This window comes from Mustela erminea, chromosome 1, assembly GCF_009829155.1.
Source record: "Mustela erminea isolate mMusErm1 chromosome 1, mMusErm1.Pri, whole genome shotgun sequence".
Classification (NCBI taxonomy): Eukaryota; Metazoa; Chordata; class Mammalia; order Carnivora; family Mustelidae; genus Mustela; species Mustela erminea.
Window position 1 is genome coordinate 87,861,008 of NC_045614.1, and position 16,854 is coordinate 87,877,861.

Sequence of the window (16,854 nt, forward strand, 5' to 3'; positions counted from 1 at the left end):
GTCTGAGCATTTGAAGACCAGATTAATCTAGGAGCCCTCTGATCACACTGTCCATTGACTGCTTATTTTATAAAAGGAGTCTAGAAATTAGTCTCCTTTAAACAGTTTCCCTGGGGTGCCTGGGTGGCTCAGTCAATTACGTGACTTCAGCTCAGGTCACGCATGATCTCAGGGTCTTGAGATCCAGCCCACAGTGGGCTCTGGCTTGTTGGGGAGTCTGCTTGTCCCTCTCCCTCTGTGCCTCCGCATGTGCATGCACTCTCTCTCTCAAATAAATTTGATTAATTAGTTAATTAAATCTTGAAAAAAAAAAGAATTTTCCCTTAGAAGCATAAGGTGTTGAAGAAGTCCTTCTAAGATGAATCTATTGGTTGATAAACTTACTTTGATAAAACATTTTTGCACTCCCTAGTCTAATAATTAACACTTAGGGGTCCCTGGGTGGCTCAGTTGGTTGAGTGTCTGATTTTGGTTTCATGCTCAGGGTCGTGAGGTCAAGCCCTGTGTTGGACTTTTGGCTCAGTGGGGAGTCTTCTCTCCCTCTCCCTCTATCCCTCTGCTTTTACTTCCTCCTTGTTGGTTTTTTTTTTTTTTTTAAGTTTATTTATTTAAGTAATCTCTACATCCAGTGTGGGGCTCAAACTCATGACCCCAAGTACAAGAGTCATATGCTCATCCAACTGAGCCAGCCAGGTGTCTCAATTTTAGGTCTTTATACAGCCACCTGTTCTGCAAGTGTTCACTAAGTAATAGTTGGATGAGAATTCATGATGGTTGGAAATAGCTCAGTGGATATTTTCTGTGGTTATTTAACACTTCGGCATTTGAAGTAACTTAGCGTATTATGTGAAGTGACTCTCATAACTCAACTCTGTTACAAAGCAACAGTAGGACTATTGCACACCAAAGGAAAATGAAAATATGGAATCCAGCAATGTTTTTGTTCTTTACTGTTCGCAGCCACTTGGCTAGGCAATGGGGAAGTAGTGCGTTCCTATGAAGAGTGCCTCATGACTGAAACAAATGGAACTTAGAGTGACTAAGTTAGCATTTCATATGAATATATCAAGAAAGGTGGAAACTAGCTAAATTCCTAATGGGAATTATGACCAAGAAACCCTGATCAAATGGACTCTGCTGACTGGAGAGTGAAAGGTTATAGAAGTCAGAATCATCTGTTGATTCCTGGTTGCATTTGCTGCTGCTAATCTGAATAATGGAGTAATGTGGACAGAGGAAATTGAAGATCCTATTAATTCCTCCTGTTGATAAGGCGCAAATAAAAGTATACCTTACTTGGATTCAGATTTGACAAGCAGTGCTGTCTACACTATTGGTTTTCACTGGATTGTCTTGGATCTTTCCTCCCTTCCAAGGCCTTTTCCAGGAGAGACGCTAGCCAGTCAGTGAACCCATAGTAAATCCAGGTTGAATGCTTACTCCAGTTAGGGCGCAGAGAAGGGCACACCCAGAAACCCCTGGATCTCCAGTGTCAAAGTTTAAGGAAGCACTTTAAATTTTGACTCAGGCCTGGAAATCACAGAGATGGCATTATCCACAATTTTGTTCTTTGTATCAGTGGTCACTAGAATAATCTGTGGGGTCTATGGAATGGTTGACCTACAGCCGTGCGGCTCATGCCCTGGTTCCAGCGCGTTGCTGGGAATTGCCCTTTTCCCTCCACTGAGGAAGGTGGGCTCAGGAAATCAGATCCTCCTCAGTGCTCCTCCTGCCCCCATCTCTCTGCTTCTCGAGTTCTTTTCTTCATCCTCTTACCCTCACGTTCCTGGTCGATTTGTCACGCCGGCCACGACAGTACACCTACCAATTTTTGCCATATGAAATCAGCTGTATCTTTCAAGGTCTAGTGCAAAAGACATCTCTTCCATGGGAATGCCCTTCCTCCCTGCACTCCTACAGCCCCCTGTGGTGCCTCTGTCACTACTCAGAATGTTCACAGTAAATTCCCATTGTTCTCCCCCACTCAGCTGAGTGTCTGTGTACCCAGAAGTCACCTAACCCTCGTCTTCCAAGGCCTGTGCCCTCTTGCTCCTTTTTGACAGGCTCCTCTGTGACTTCACTCCTGAAGAATCTACCTCTACGTGGCATACAGCAATACAAACATCACAGACATTTTCTTGGAGAGGGTGGGGTTTATATCACAAAAGCTGCAACAAAGAGCCTCCCAACCAGGACGCACAGTGGGTACAGCAGCTGCCAAGGCTCTGAAGCCCAGCCCTGATACCTGGATATTAGCTAAACTCAACGGTTCTTAGAGCAGTGTGGGAGGGGGTGGTCGGGGCCATGAGGCCCTGACATGACTGAATTAGTTTCCACCCTGGCAAAATGGAGGATAAAATTGAGTTGAATTACTAAAAATTAATATTTCTTTCACACTTGGGTACTTTGAACTGAAATTTATACCCACCATGTTCATAAAGCCATTTCATAATACAGCGCTATCCCTGCCTCCCCCTACCCTTCACCAGCCACTCCAGCTCTCTCCGCACTGCCCTACCTATGTTATCATTTTTCACAATTTTCATGGTTTTCTTCACTTGATTATTTTTGAATATTAACTTCACTAGCACGTACACACACAAATCCACAGTGTGCTTTAAAATATAGTGTACTGGGATGCCTGGGTGGCTCAGTTGATTGGGCGGCTGCCTTCGGCTCAGGTCATGGTCCCAGCATCCTGGGATCAAGTCCCACATCGGGCTCCTTGCTCGGCAAGGAACCTGCTTCTCCCTCTGCCTGCCACTCTGTCTGCCTGTGCTCACTCTCTCTGACAAATAAATAAACAAAATCTTTTTAATAAATAAATAAAATACAGTTTACTAATAGAAAAAGTTGAAGTTCAGTAAGGCCAACAGATCAGGAGAGAATTATCTTGAGAAGATAGCTTCTTTTTCTTTCTTTCTTTTTTTTTTAAGATTTTATTTTTTTATTTGACAGAGAGAGATCACAAGTAGGCAGAGAGGCAGGCAGAGAGAGAAGGGGAAGCAGGCTCCCTGCCGAGCAGAGAGCCCAATGCAGGGCACGATCCCAGGACCCTGAGATCATGACCTGAGCCAAAGGCAGAGGCTTTAACCCATTTAGCCACCCAGGTGCCCCAAGAAGATAGCTTCCTACTCACAGTTCGTAAAAGGAGAATGCCACACCATTCCAGAAGACACTGAGGTCAGTCTCAGGTGTAGAGAGAAAGGGAACTAGCAGGCTGAAGCCTTTATTGTGGTCTCCTAGGGAAGAAAGAGGTGAGGCACAGTAAACAGGTTTAGGACTGGCTGGTTTGAGTAATTTCCAAGAGCTCTGGGGTGAAGGGGCAGCCCTGGTTATCTGGTGCTGATTCTGGGGTGATTAGGGCAGGAGCATAGGGGAGTGTGAGAGTCCCTACGGACTGTGATAGGGAGGAGGGAGTGTGGGCTCCCAGTTGGTTGGTTTGCATATGAAAGGAAAATTTTATTTGTTCTTTCTAGGAGTTAGCTAACCTGGGAGGGGCAGTCCCTGGAGGCTCCTGGTGTCAAAGCATCAGAACTATAGAGAACAGAAAGACACAGCCAATAACAGAGTGGCATTAAATCACTATATGAAACTTGTTCATATGATATTTGGACAATTGAATTTTAAAGTATTATTTCTATTCAATGCTAGGGTATCTTTGGATTTTGGAAAATGTTTTATTTGGTTGGTGTATTTTGGTCCCTCAGTGAAGTTGTAATGTTTTCATCATATTAACCCTGCCCAGCTTTTGTTAATTTTGTTCCTAGATACCAATCTGTTTTGTGCTATTGTAAGTTCTATATTTATAGTGAGTTACTGTTTGCATGTTTTGTGTATTAATCTCATACCTTAATGAATTCTCTTAAGTCTCTTCTTTCTTTCATAGAGAACTAACTGAAGGTTACCAGAGTGGAAGGGTGATGGTGGGGGGTAGGTAGGCGCAGGGAGGGGGTGAAATAGGGGATAGGGATTAAGGAGGGAACTTGTCCTAATAAGCACCAGTTGCTGTATGGAATTGTTAGATCGCTATATGGTACACCTGAAACTAAGATAACACTACGTTAACTAATAAATTAAATATAAACTTAAAAAATAATAATTAGTTTAGGAAAGAAACACCTCTTCTTCCTCTCTTTTGTCTGGTGCTTTGCTGGTGCTTCTAGAACAATGCAAAATGATGCTGGTGACGGTGGTTACACACCGCTTTCATTCTAGGTGTTTTAGAATCAGCATAGATATGGCTCATCTCCTTTCTTTTTTCAAGAGGAGCAAAAGGTGACAAGAAAATCTCCCTACAAGGAGTTACTGAGGATGCAGGGTTTGAATGTCTTCCCCCAAAGGATATAAAGTCGGAAAAGAATCCCCAGCCTTTCCATGTTAGTCCTTATGCTTATGGACACCTGTAATAAAAGGTAACTTCTTGGCAAATGACTTAGGGCTAGTTGGGGTGCTAGTCAATCATTTGTCGCCTAGGCTGTCTTCTTCACGGCACCAAGACCACTGACAAAGGCAAACACACCGAGAAACCTGTTCCTCTGTAGCCTTCACCTTCACAATCTCAGACCACGTTCCCCCAGAAAAGTCAGGAGAGGCTGACCTCCTTTCCCCCCACAGTGATGTGTATATGGCTGGGGGCACCAGTGGGGAGGGGCTTTGCATGGGATTAAACACATCGAAGATTTTATTCAGGGGACCACCCTTGTGAGAGTAAACAGGGAAGGAACAGGAAAAGGCTGGGGGAACCATCAGACTGCTGGGCAGACCTGACACTGGGAAGGGAGGGAGGGAGAGGGAAGGTTGGGCGCAAGCATCCCCATGGCCACAGTCTGAGGAAGATGTGGCAAAGCTTCCGTCACAGTCCCAGGTCTCCCAGGAACAGGCCCCCTTCGTATCCGCCTGGGCATAGACATTGGAGAGGAGTGGCCTGGTGCCTGGGAGATGTGGCCTTGGCTCAGATCAGGGATGGATTTCGGAGGCAGCAGCTGGGCATCTTGGCCATTGTTCCCTCACGGCTACCACAGGCACTTCTGGAGGTCTCTTTGCTGCTGCCTTTAGACTGGGCTTTGAAATGGGGAGATAAAGTCTGTTCAGCGGGGCTTAAAATCCAAGGATCAGATCCAAGTCCGTCCGCAGATTGTTTTCAGCTTGAGGATTCAGCTGTCCCTCTTGGAAGAGTACAATGGGCCTGAGGTTCTATCCTAGCTCTGCACTGGTGGTTATACATTCTCAGTTTCCTCATCTCTATAATGGGGATAATAGAATGCCTAACTCCTAGCGTTTTCTGGAGCATATGCTGTTCATAGGAATGCATAGCACAAAAACCTGGCACAAAAGTGCTCCTTGACCGCTGTCAGCCCCTCTCTCTTCACTCCCTCTTCCTGCTTCAGGCACCCAACACTCACAGAACAAAGGGTCAGGAAAAAGCTAGCTTTGTCCCTCTGTGGAATCTTCTGGTAGGAGAAGTCCCCTCGTCTGTGTAGTTATTGTGTGTTTTGGACAGCTGGGGAACTGACCATGGTCAATACTGAGTTTGGCTGTTTTCCTTCCACACCTCAGCACAGGCCTAGGCTGTCAGTGTTAAACTCAGGAAAAGGCACATTCATTTGAGCCAAACGAAATTAACCAGACCAGTCGGTGGCTGGGAAGTCACGTGCTGCTTTCCCAAACCAAATAGAAATTATTTTTAGATTATTCACTGTTTGGTATTATCCATGCCACAGCTCCCTCCTATTAAGGCACATCAGAGAAAATTGGCATCAGCCAATTAATGGATATTTTGCAAGCCATTTGTCAGTCTTGGGCCTCTGTTCTCATTTGTGCAAAGAGTGGTTGAAACTGACCAGCGGTTCTTAATCCTAACAGCACATGGAAATCACCTGGGGGGGTCTTAAAATTCTTGAATCCTAGGCCACGCTCTGGCCCAATTACGTCAGAATCTCTAGGGTGGAATCCAGGCATCAGTAGCCCCCCAGGTGATCCCAGTGTGCAGTGCAGCTTGAGAACCAGTGGAAGGGGGTTTCAGAACTTCCTTCATCTCTAGTTCCACGGATATGACCGTGAAGAGGTACAGTCTGCTTCTAATTTAATTCATAAAATAGGAACTCTGAGTGAATATGCCAGCAGTTTTATAATTTCATATTTTTAAATTCTCTGCTCACCATTACCTTCCTCTTTGGCATCTTGGTCTGTCCATGTTTAAATTCATAATTTTACTTTTTCCTTTGTAAATTTTTGTTTACTTCATGCGTCTATTGTAATGTCTTATTTTCACCTATTAGCATGTTGTGGCAGGTATATATTTCACAGAATTGGTTAACTTTTATTACTCTATAATAGAAATCAGCTGCTGAGCTCGACTTTTTTTTTTTTTTTAAGATTTTATTTATTTGTCAGGGAGAGAGGGTGCGCACGCACACAAGCAGAGGGAGCAGCAGGCAGAGGGCCCTAGGATCATGATGTGAACTGAAGGCAGAAGCTTACCCGACTGAGCCACCTAGGTGCCTCTATGAATTTATTTTTAAAGATTTTATTTATTTGAAAGCAAGAGAGAGAGTGAGCACAAGCAGCGGGGAGGAGTAGAGGGAAAGGGAAAAACAGGCTCTCCGCTGAACAGAGAGCCCAACATGGGACTCGATCTCAGGACTCCAGGATTATGACCTCAGCAATAATAATATGTGGACCATGTGCAACTGAGGCTACTCCTCAAATTCCTGGCAACGCAGTACTCAACAGAACAGGAGATAGTTTTCATAGGACCAGCAGACAAAAGGACACACGAGAGACTTTGGCATAGGGGTGTTTGAAAATGGCTTCTCACTAGCTCTTTTAATTAATACAATTTGATTCTTCTTTAAACCATTGCATAGCAAACACTTTACATTCATTATTTTTAAAAGCCATATTCCATTCTAAATAAAAATAGACCACTGGCTGGCCAGAGAGAGAAAGAGGTGACCAAAAAAACCACAATGGTATATATGGCCAATGTCAGAGAAATTGCTGCTTCTGTTCTCTTCTATGATTTTTATGGTTTCAGGTCTCTAATCCATTTTGAGTTTGTTTTGTGTAGGTATGGTGTAAGAGAGTGGTCCCATTTCATTCTTCTGCCTCTATGTCCAGTTTTTCTAGAACCATTTATTGAAGAGACTGTCTTCCCCCATTGTATATTCTTGCCTTCTTTGTCATAGATTAATTTGAACATACAGTCTTGGGTCCATCTCTGAGTTCTCTGTCTATTCCATTGATCTATGTGTCTGTTTTTGTACCAGTGCCATACATTTTTGATTATTGCAGCTTTGTAGTATGTCTTGAAATCTGGAATTGTTCTACCTCCAGTTTTGTTCTTCTTTTTCAAGCCAAAACGCTTTGGTTTTTTGGGGTCTTTTGTGGTTCCATACAAATTTTAGTTTTGTTCTTTAAAAAATCCTGTTGGTATTTTGATAAGGTTTGCATTGAATCTGTAGATTGCCTTGAGTAGTATGGACCTTTTAACAATATTAATTCTTCCAAACCATGAGTATGGAATATCTTTCCATTTGTTTATATCATCTTCAATTTCTTTTATCAGTGTTTTATAGTTTTCAGAGTCTAGGTCTTTCCCCTCTTTGGTTAAGTTTATTCGTTTTGATGCAATAGTAAATGGAGTTGTTTTCATAATTTTCTGTTGCATCATTATAGAAATGCTGCCAGTTTCTGGGAACATATTATTTTCTTTTTCCTTTTTCTCTCAATATGTGTATAATTGCACACTGGGACTAACAAGTTTGAGCTATTTGAATATAAACCATTACAGCTTTCTTTGACAGTGTGACTCAACTTAGGCAAATAGGGTTGAAGATGATCCAGAGAAAAGTAGAAAAAATTGGCTATTTATGGAGCCAACTACTAATAGAAATGGAAATGCTTGTAGCACATGTTCTTTCCAGGAATCTCCCAGACTGACTGAAATAGGGCAAGAATAAAAATGGAAAATTATTTTAGAAGGTCATTTGCATATTGGATGCTGCCACTTATTGGTTGCCTTGAGTATGTAGAGTTTCTAATTCAAGAACTGTTCAGTTTTAAAAATGGACTTCAAACTGAGATGTAAGGGGGAAATTGTAAAAGAAATTTGGGGCAAAAAAAAATTCATGAGATGTATTTTTAAATTGTCTTCAATTCAAAATATATCTTTGAATTTGCAAACCACAGACCTCTTCCAGAGAATTCTGCATTGATAAAGTGAAATAAAATTACAAACTGGAATGTGAAAATATGGTTAGATATGTTTTTAGGGTAGATGTTCTATTTAAAGGGAGGGGAGGAACATGGAGAAGACGAGACAAGAAGAACACTGCTACAAATTAGAATTCTCTAGGGAACTTATAAATTTGTCCAAAATTCCCTGCTGAAATGGTCATCTGGATAATTACACCCCAATAATTCGATCACTGTGAATACACACATTTTGCTGACTGAGCCCTTAGACCAGTGCTTCTTAAAGTGTGGTCCATGGACCAACAGCCACAGGACCTTGAGATATAAGAAGTGCAAATCCCACTCAACTTCTAAGACATTCTGAGTTCGAAACAGAAATCTGTGTTCTGACAAATCCTCTGGGTGATCTGGTTACTAAAGTTAGACCTGTTTACTACAGATTCCTAAGTTTTACATTTTAGGCATCCAAGAGAGGAAATTTGGCCCATTTTTCTCCTGCCTAGGTGTGTGTGAACTTCTAGCCTCCAAATGTGTGAGAAAATTAGTTTGTTGCTGAAGCTCTCCAGTCTGTGGTCGTATGTTACCACAGCCCTGGCAAACAAATACACCAGGTTTATATGTTTTCCAGGCAGCATGTGGAGAATCACAGAGGGTAAACGAGAGAAGATCAGCATCGTCCTCTCTGAAGACTGTTTCTAGGGGTTGGTGGCATTTATTTCCCAAAGCCAGACGTGGGCGGAGCGCGGTATTCAGATACCACGTGGCACGCCTGACATGGGTGGGGTCTAGTATATCATGAGAGAGCCTTCGGGAGGCAGATGGGAGCCAAGGCACTCACGAAGCCACTGATCAGAGAGGGCTCTCTGGAACCTCACATTTAAAGGTCAGACTATGTGCTAGCTGCTTTACATGTGTCATTTCATTCAAAGCTAACTCCCCCGCAGCTGCGCAAACTCACGATTCCCTTGGCAAGAAACAAGTCTGTTCCGAGACATGACAAAGGGCATCTTGATCCAGTCAGAATTACTGTTCAGGTTTCTGATCCACTGCAGTGCAGTTTATCTATCTTGTGCGCACAATGCAAACCAACTTGTTAACTTGTTCAGCACTTTGAAGACCAGCTGTGTATCTGAGTTGACACTTAGGGGGATAAAGGGATGAAGCAGTCATGAGCCTTGTGCTCAAGTAGTTAGTAATTCACTCACATAAAATATAGCAAAGTAACATGTTACAAGGCTGAATACATAGACCAGAGCTACACTTACGTCTGCATATATACTTACACATGAAGTGTTCTTATTTCTGAAGAGTTTAGATTGCACCTATTAGATGAACCATGAGAGACTGTGGACTCTGAGAAACAAACTGAGGGTTTTGGACTGGAGTGGGGTGGACGGACGGGTGACCCCGGTGGTGGGGATTAAGAGGGCACCTATTGCATGGAGCACCAGGTATGGTGCATAAACAATGAATCTCGGAACACTAAAAAAATAAAACAAAATAAAATAAAGTATCACCAATACTCCAGAAACCCCTTCATACCCCTTTCAAGCCTTACTCCTCCCACAAGGGTAATCACTGTCCTGCTTCTATCAGCATGGCTTAGTTTTGCCATTTTAATACTTTATATAAATAAAAGGGTACATTACACACTAAAAAAAAAAAAAAAAAGATTTTTCCTGTTATGTGGCGAGGCATTATATAAAGCATTTTAGAAGTGGTATATCAAATCCATACTGTTGAAGAGGAGACCTCTCTCCCTACACTTCCACCCTGGGCCACTGTCTTGTAAGTTTATGTCCCCATGCCCTCCAGAAGGAAAGAAGTTATCAGTCTGATTAGTCAGAACCAAGGACATGAATTGGGCCATTTTGCCCATGAGCAGGGTCCCTCTAAAAGATCAGCTTTGTGGCAGATCTGCCAGTCTTTTTCCCCCTGACACGGGGTCAGAGGCTTCCTAGGAGCTGCTTGTCTAGCTCTGGTATCTGTCCCATCTTCCTTACCCTATTTCTGCAGGGTAGGCAGCAGAAGCCCAAAGAAGGCTGGTCATCTTCATTCTTTTGGGGAAAGAAACAGGCAATCTTCTGTGGCTTGCAGGCCTAGCCAACATCTTCCGACTCAGTCTTTGCAAGACTCTGCCTTGGTTGGTTACCACAATTAATTAAATGTTCCTGGGGCTCTTAGGTGGCTCAGTTGGTTGAGCTTCCAGCTCTTGAGCTCAGCTCAGGTCTTGATCTCAGGGCCACAAGTTCAAGCCCAACAGTGGGATCCATGCTGCATGTGACACCTACTTATAAAAATAAAAATAGAGTGTTCCTGATTCCCACTTGGCTGCTATCAGGCTTTCATGGAGGCCCCTAATTAGGAGTCCTGAAGGGAAAGAGATGAGTCCTGAGATCTGGCTATTCCTAGTCCCAGGAAACTAAAGGTTAATTGCTTAAACTTCATAGAGAGAACATCAGGGAATGTTCTCTCTCTTGAACTCCTGAAGAGTTTCCCCATAGTGAGTGGCAGCGCCATGATTTGAACCAACTACTGTCTGACTTTAAACTATAGCTCTTGCCACCACGCGCACTGCTAAGAATGAAAATCAAAGAACGCAGTAGGGAATCTCCCTAGCTGGGGGAGTCCTGGGGCGGGGACACATTCCTCCTGGCAAGCTCTTCATGGAAAGGAAACATTTGAACTTGGGAGAACTGGGAGCATTTGGACATGAAGGAGTGGGAGCATGGCCTTCCAGGAGGAAAGAAGCACAGGTATTCTGGAATAAGCTGTCAGGCCAGGGAGAACACAAGGCAAACTGTCCCTGCCAGCAATTCCCAGCATGAGCAGGAGCTGGAATGCTCCTGTAAAATATTTCCCAGTCACGTCACTGTCCAGTCGTTCACATCTGGAAGTGATCTTCTGCTATTCCAGGCTGCCAGAACCTGCCTGTGTCTACCACCTAGGTTCAGCTTGTTCTGTTTCTTCCCTCTGAGGACTCTGGCCCATGATGGTCCATGTTCATGCCCACTCTGAGCCCTGGGCTGGAGCAGTTGCCCTCGCCTGCTTCTTCCATCCCTGAAGTGTTTGGACTGGGTGCTAACTAGAGCGGTGTGAAGAACCCAAGCTTTGGGGTATGTGGCCAACTTTGTGCTTTAGCTCTATGGCCTTGGGCAGGTGACCTAACTGCCCAATCAGCCCCTGTTTCTTTATGGAACACAGCGATAGTAGCACCTACCTCATGGAGTTGCTGTGAGGCTTCACAAAAATAACACACGTACTAGTATAATATATGCTTAGTGAACAGGGGCTCAAATTGGTATTTCCATTCCTTACGGTCAGAATTACCTCCAACTCTTTCATGAATCCCTCCTAAGAACTAATTTCAAGACTCTTCGTTCATCTCTTTACCTTTTTCCACCCTTCATGGAAGCCCTCTTGATTGATTTTATCTTTCCATTATTCTCCCTTACATTGAATACCCCTGGACTTCTATCCTATATGTTTCTTGTCTGTCTTTAAACTCCCACGAGACTGTAGGTCCCAGAGGGCAAGAAATTTTACATGTGATTTGCACTGAATCCCCAACTCCTGGATCTTTGTCTGGGGCACAGTAGGAACTGAGTAAATATTTGTTGAATGAATGAATGAATGCTTTGAACTTCCACTCACCTTCCTGAATCCTTCTTTTTCTGTTTCCATCTTCTCCAGTTTAGCCTTGTGCCTCTGCTTCCAGAGGACACAGGACGTTTTGTGAAAACGGTGCAGTTATGTTCAGTAACTCTGCATGTCAGGAAACAGGTAATCATGTAATCCATAACCAGGTGGAAAATTTTTCTCTCTAGTGCTTAAAAAAAAAGTCACCTCTTCTTATCCTAGATTGTATAGGTAAACATTTGGCCTTGCAGACAAACCTTCCTTTGTGGCTATTTTTAAAGCACTTTAAGACTTCAAGAAGTGGGCCCTAGTTTGTGCTTGTTCCACTATAGCCTTCTGGACAGAGACTCTCCTGGTTACAGGAACATGGACCCCAAAGAAGCATGTGTATACTCTATTCTTCTCTCTGCTGTAGCTTATTGTTTCCTAAGAGTCTGTGATTCTAAAACACTCCTCAGTAGCTTCCAAGTATTGTTCATCTTGGCCAAGATCTCCCTTCCCAGAATGCGATTGGAGGATGTGTCATTATACGTGACACGGGCAGTGCCCTTTCCCACCCTTTACTTCAGAGTCTGGATCATAATGGGCCTATCAGTGTGTTAGGAATGGTCCTGTTCTAGGACCTTGCCATACAACACAGCCATGTGCCCTTGACCTCTCCCTCTGGCTGTACAGACACCAAATCATTTGAAAATGCTGCTTTGTCAGGCACCTGGGTGGCTCAGTCTGTTAAGCACCCGATGTGGTTTTGGCTCAGGTCATGAACTCAGGATCGTGAGATTGGGCCCTGCGTTGGCTCTGTGCTAAGATTCTCGCTCCTTCTGCCCCTCCCCCCAACTTGGCCCATGTGCACAGGCACTCTCTCTCAAAAAAGAAAAAGAAATAATGCTTTGTCTTTACCGTGGTCCAAATCAAATTGTGAGGTGGCCCTTCCTCTGTACTCCATCCAATCTTGGAATACAAGAGTTACCATTGTCTCTAGGTGAGATTGTTGTAGAGGTGATGTGATGGGGCGGTACGGTTGAGGTAAGGGGGAGGTGGTAATGTTCTTCCAATAAATACATAAAAATAGAATTTTGCAATGAATACATGGTAAATACAAACAGCAATCAACTAGGAATATGCATTTGGACTGGCTAGAAGAGAATATCAACTAAGTTTTTTGGAATTCACTCTAGCAGAAATTTGGGGCAAACTCAACCCACCTTCAAGAATGGGGCTATTGTTATGACCTTTGGTGGCTTAACAATTATTTTGAAGGGACACCTGGGTGACTTAGTTGGTTAAGTGTCTGCCTTTGGCCCAAGTCATGATTTGTGGTCCTGGGGATCGGCCCCACATTGGGCTCCCTGCTCAACAAGGAGCCTGCTTCCCCCTCTCTCACTGCAGCTCCCCATGCTGGTACTTTCGCAGTCCCGCTCTTTCTCATATACATACATAAAAAAAAATCTTTTAAAAAAACAATTATTTTGAGTTCATATATTTCTATGATTCTTGAAATAAGCAACATCAGGACACTCATTTTGCTTGGGAATCAGGATGTTTTCCCTTCTTACAAGTTCATTTCAAGAGTCATTGCTCCTTGGTTATTGTAAGCCAGTTGGGGATCTCCTCTGAAGTGTCCAGCCCTCTCTCACTTCCTGCCATAAAAACTTTCCTGTCTCCCTACCAAGAATGTGGGTCTTGCCTCTTCAGAGCTGAATGATTCTTGAACTCCCACCATTCTGAGGTCCAGTTTCAGGTAAAGACAAGTTTGACTGACATTCCCTTTTAGAGCAAGTCCATACCTGGCAGCACTGATGGCATCTGGCTATGTGTACCAACATGAGGGCCCAGGTCCAGTCTTGCCAGTCATCACTCCACCTGCCAATGACCTGATATTTGCTGCTATCCCCAGAGCCTCACATAAGCCTGTTTCCTTATCTGTAAAATGGGAATTATAAATATAGTTACACTTCTTCCATCATGAAAAATCAAGGGGGAAAAATGATAAAAGGATTTTATAAAAATATCTAACCCAACATAGTAATTATTTGTTTAGCACATCAGTAATGTGCTTGCTGTATAAAACATAGATAAAAAGGGGAAATCAAATAACAGGAATTAAATAAAAATTGGTTTGAGAGTCAAATACATTTTTGAGGCAAAAACGAAGTTAGTGGGTTTATTTACCACAGAACTTCCCACTGGCATTAGTAAATACTATAAATTCCCAAGAAGAACATAAAATAGACAGTGTTTCTCAATTTATGTGAAGTATTCTGCTTTTTAAAAATTGAGTGTCTCTTAAAATGTATGTACCTCAATCACAGTTTGGGAAACACTGAATTGGGTAAGATTATTGTTGCCATTATCGTGATTGCATCCAGGTAGTTCCAGGCCAGCTCAGTGCAAATCTCTTACCTGAAAGTGAGCATGACCAAGCTCATCGCCATGGAGATGGAACCACAGGCTCAAGGCCTGGGTGCGTCTAATTGGTCTCATTAGACTTCCTGCTAGTTCTTCTGGTTCTCTGGGGGGTCTTTCCATTGCATCCCGAGCTCCATGGGTTCTGGCTCTGATTTCAGCTTGAGTTGCCAGGAACCAGGGAGCTTGTGAGGAGGGACTTTCCCTGGGCTTCTTAGTTGCCCAGTCTTATCTCTCTCCTGTTGATGTAGCCACCAGTGGGAGGTGGCCAGGGCCTCAGCCTAACCAAATCATCCTTAATTCCAGGCCAGAATATGCTGAGCTCTGTTGTCTGGCAGGACCAGTCAAAAATGGTCTGTTTGTGCCTCTCAGCACATTGGCAGGGACTTGCTGGACCTTATGCATGCAAAAAAGTCACCTTGTTTCCCCCTTTCTTTACCCCAAGAATTTGATTTTGTTAAGAAAATCATTTTTTGAATGACAGATTAAGGTATGTCCATTGTAAAAACTTCCAATAAGACAAGTACATATAAGATTAAAAAGGAAATTTCCCTCCTTCTTATCCCATATTCTTCCATCCCCAAGTGTGCAGTGTACGCTCTTCTAGATCTTTCTCTCTGCACATATAAATAGTTGGTAAACAGAATTGCTTGTTCAGATGTTTGGTCAGATGCACTGCATCTTTCTAATTTTACTCAGTGAGTCTCTGTGGAGAGCCTTCCATGTCCAGGCATAAATGTGAACTATCTTTGCCTTATTTTTTCTTCAGTCAAGTTTATTGAGGGGATAATTCACATAAAACTCACCCTTTGTAGAATACAGTTTGATGAGTTTTGACAAAGTAGACAAAAAACCACTCCAATAAAGGTAAAGAACATTTCCATCACCACCAGAAGTTCCCCTTGTAGCTGACTCTCACAACCATAACTGCTGGTTACCACTGAGCTGTTCTCCATCCCAATAAGTTTTGCCTTTTCCAGAATGCCTTATAAATGAAGTTATGCATTCTGTAGCCTTTTCGTGTTGGCTTTAGCAAAATGCATTTGAGATTCATCCATGATAATTGTTTCAGTAGTGTTGTTACATTTTATTGCCATGTGGTATTGCATTGTACACAATGTACCAGCTGATGGCCATTTGGGTTGTTTCTAGTTTCTTGTTATTACAAACAAAATAGTTAGGAACATTCACGTACAAGTCTCTTTTGGTAGATATGGATTTATTTCTCTTGTATAAATACCAAAGAGCAGTATTGTTGTGTGGTGTGATAAGTGTATATTTAACTTTACAAGAAACTGCCAAACTGTTTTCCAAAGTGGTTGTACCATTCTGCATATTCCCACTAGCAGTGCGAGAGAACTCCAGGAGCTCCACATCCTCACCAACACTTGGAATTGTCAGTCTTTTTAAACTGGGCCATTCCAGTAATACATAGCAATGTTTAATTAAGGTTTTAATTTAGATTTCCCTAATGACTAATGATGTTGAGTATTTTTTCACGTGCTCGTTTTGCCATTCATATACCTCCTTTGGTAAAGTATTGGTGTTTTGACCTTTTCTTTTAATTGGGCTATTTGTTTCATTATTATTGAGTTGTAAAAGTTCTTTATAAATTCTGATTATACATCCTTTATCACATATATGTATTGCAAATCTATTCTCTTAGTCTTTGGTTTGTCTTTTCAACTTAACATTGTTTTTCAAAGAGCAGAAGTTTAAGCATTTTTATGAAGTCCAGTTTAACACTCTCTTAAATGATTGCTGCCTTTTTGTCCTACTTAAAAAAGTTTTTTCATAGAGAGTCAAATGATGATTATCAGGGGTTAGGGAAGGTGGGGAAAGTGGAGGATTGGTCAAAGGGTAGTGGATTGGTCAAAGGATACAAAGTTTCAGTTATATAGGATGAATAATAATGGACAGCACAGTGGCTATTGTTAATAATAATGTTTTGTACAGTTGAAACTTTCTAATAGACTAGTTTTTAAGCGTTTCACTAGGAAAAAGGTAACCATAGGAGTTGACAGATATGTTAATTAGCTTGACTGTAGTAGTCATTTCATGAAATACATGTGTATCAGAACATCATGATATATACTTTAAATATATACCATTTTTATTTAAGAAAAAAATTTAAAAGGAGAAATCTTTGCCTAACCCACGGTCACTAAGATTTTATCATGTTTTCTTTTAGAAGTTTAACTAGTTTTCACTCTGACATTTAGGTCTATGATCTATTTTGAGCTAATTTTCACTTATGAGGCAAAGTAAGAGTTAAGATTATTTTTTGTTTTGCATATAAAGGACTCAATTTTTCCAGCATCATTTGTTGCAAAGACTACTTTATCCTTTGTAATGACTGTATAATGTTACACTGAAGAGAGGTCCCATGATTTATTCAATAATCTTTTGTTCACAGAAAGTCAGGCTGTTTCAGATCTGAAGCTATAATGAACATTCTTGCACCTCAACCACTGGGCAGTTGAACGAGTATTTCTGTGGACTTTCTGGGTCAAATGACACGTGTAAGTTGTGTGTTGATGCTATCATCGGATTGTGCACCAGTATATGTACACTCTTGCCTCCATGGCCTGTGAGAGAAAGCTCAAGTTT

The 16,854-nt window shown here is 42.3% G+C and overlaps 1 protein-coding gene across 1 annotated transcript in view; it reads left to right on the forward strand.

The window, feature by feature from the left end:
• HACL1 (2-hydroxyacyl-CoA lyase 1) overlaps nt 1-4,434 on the forward strand; it is a 39,025-nt gene extending 34,591 nt beyond the window's left edge. The window contains exon 18 of the mRNA XM_032332533.1: nt 4,267-4,434. The gene's annotated coding sequence lies outside the window, so the exon portion shown is untranslated. The remainder of the gene's footprint in view (nt 1-4,266) is intronic.
• The last annotated feature ends 12,420 nt before the right edge of the window (nt 4,435-16,854 follow it).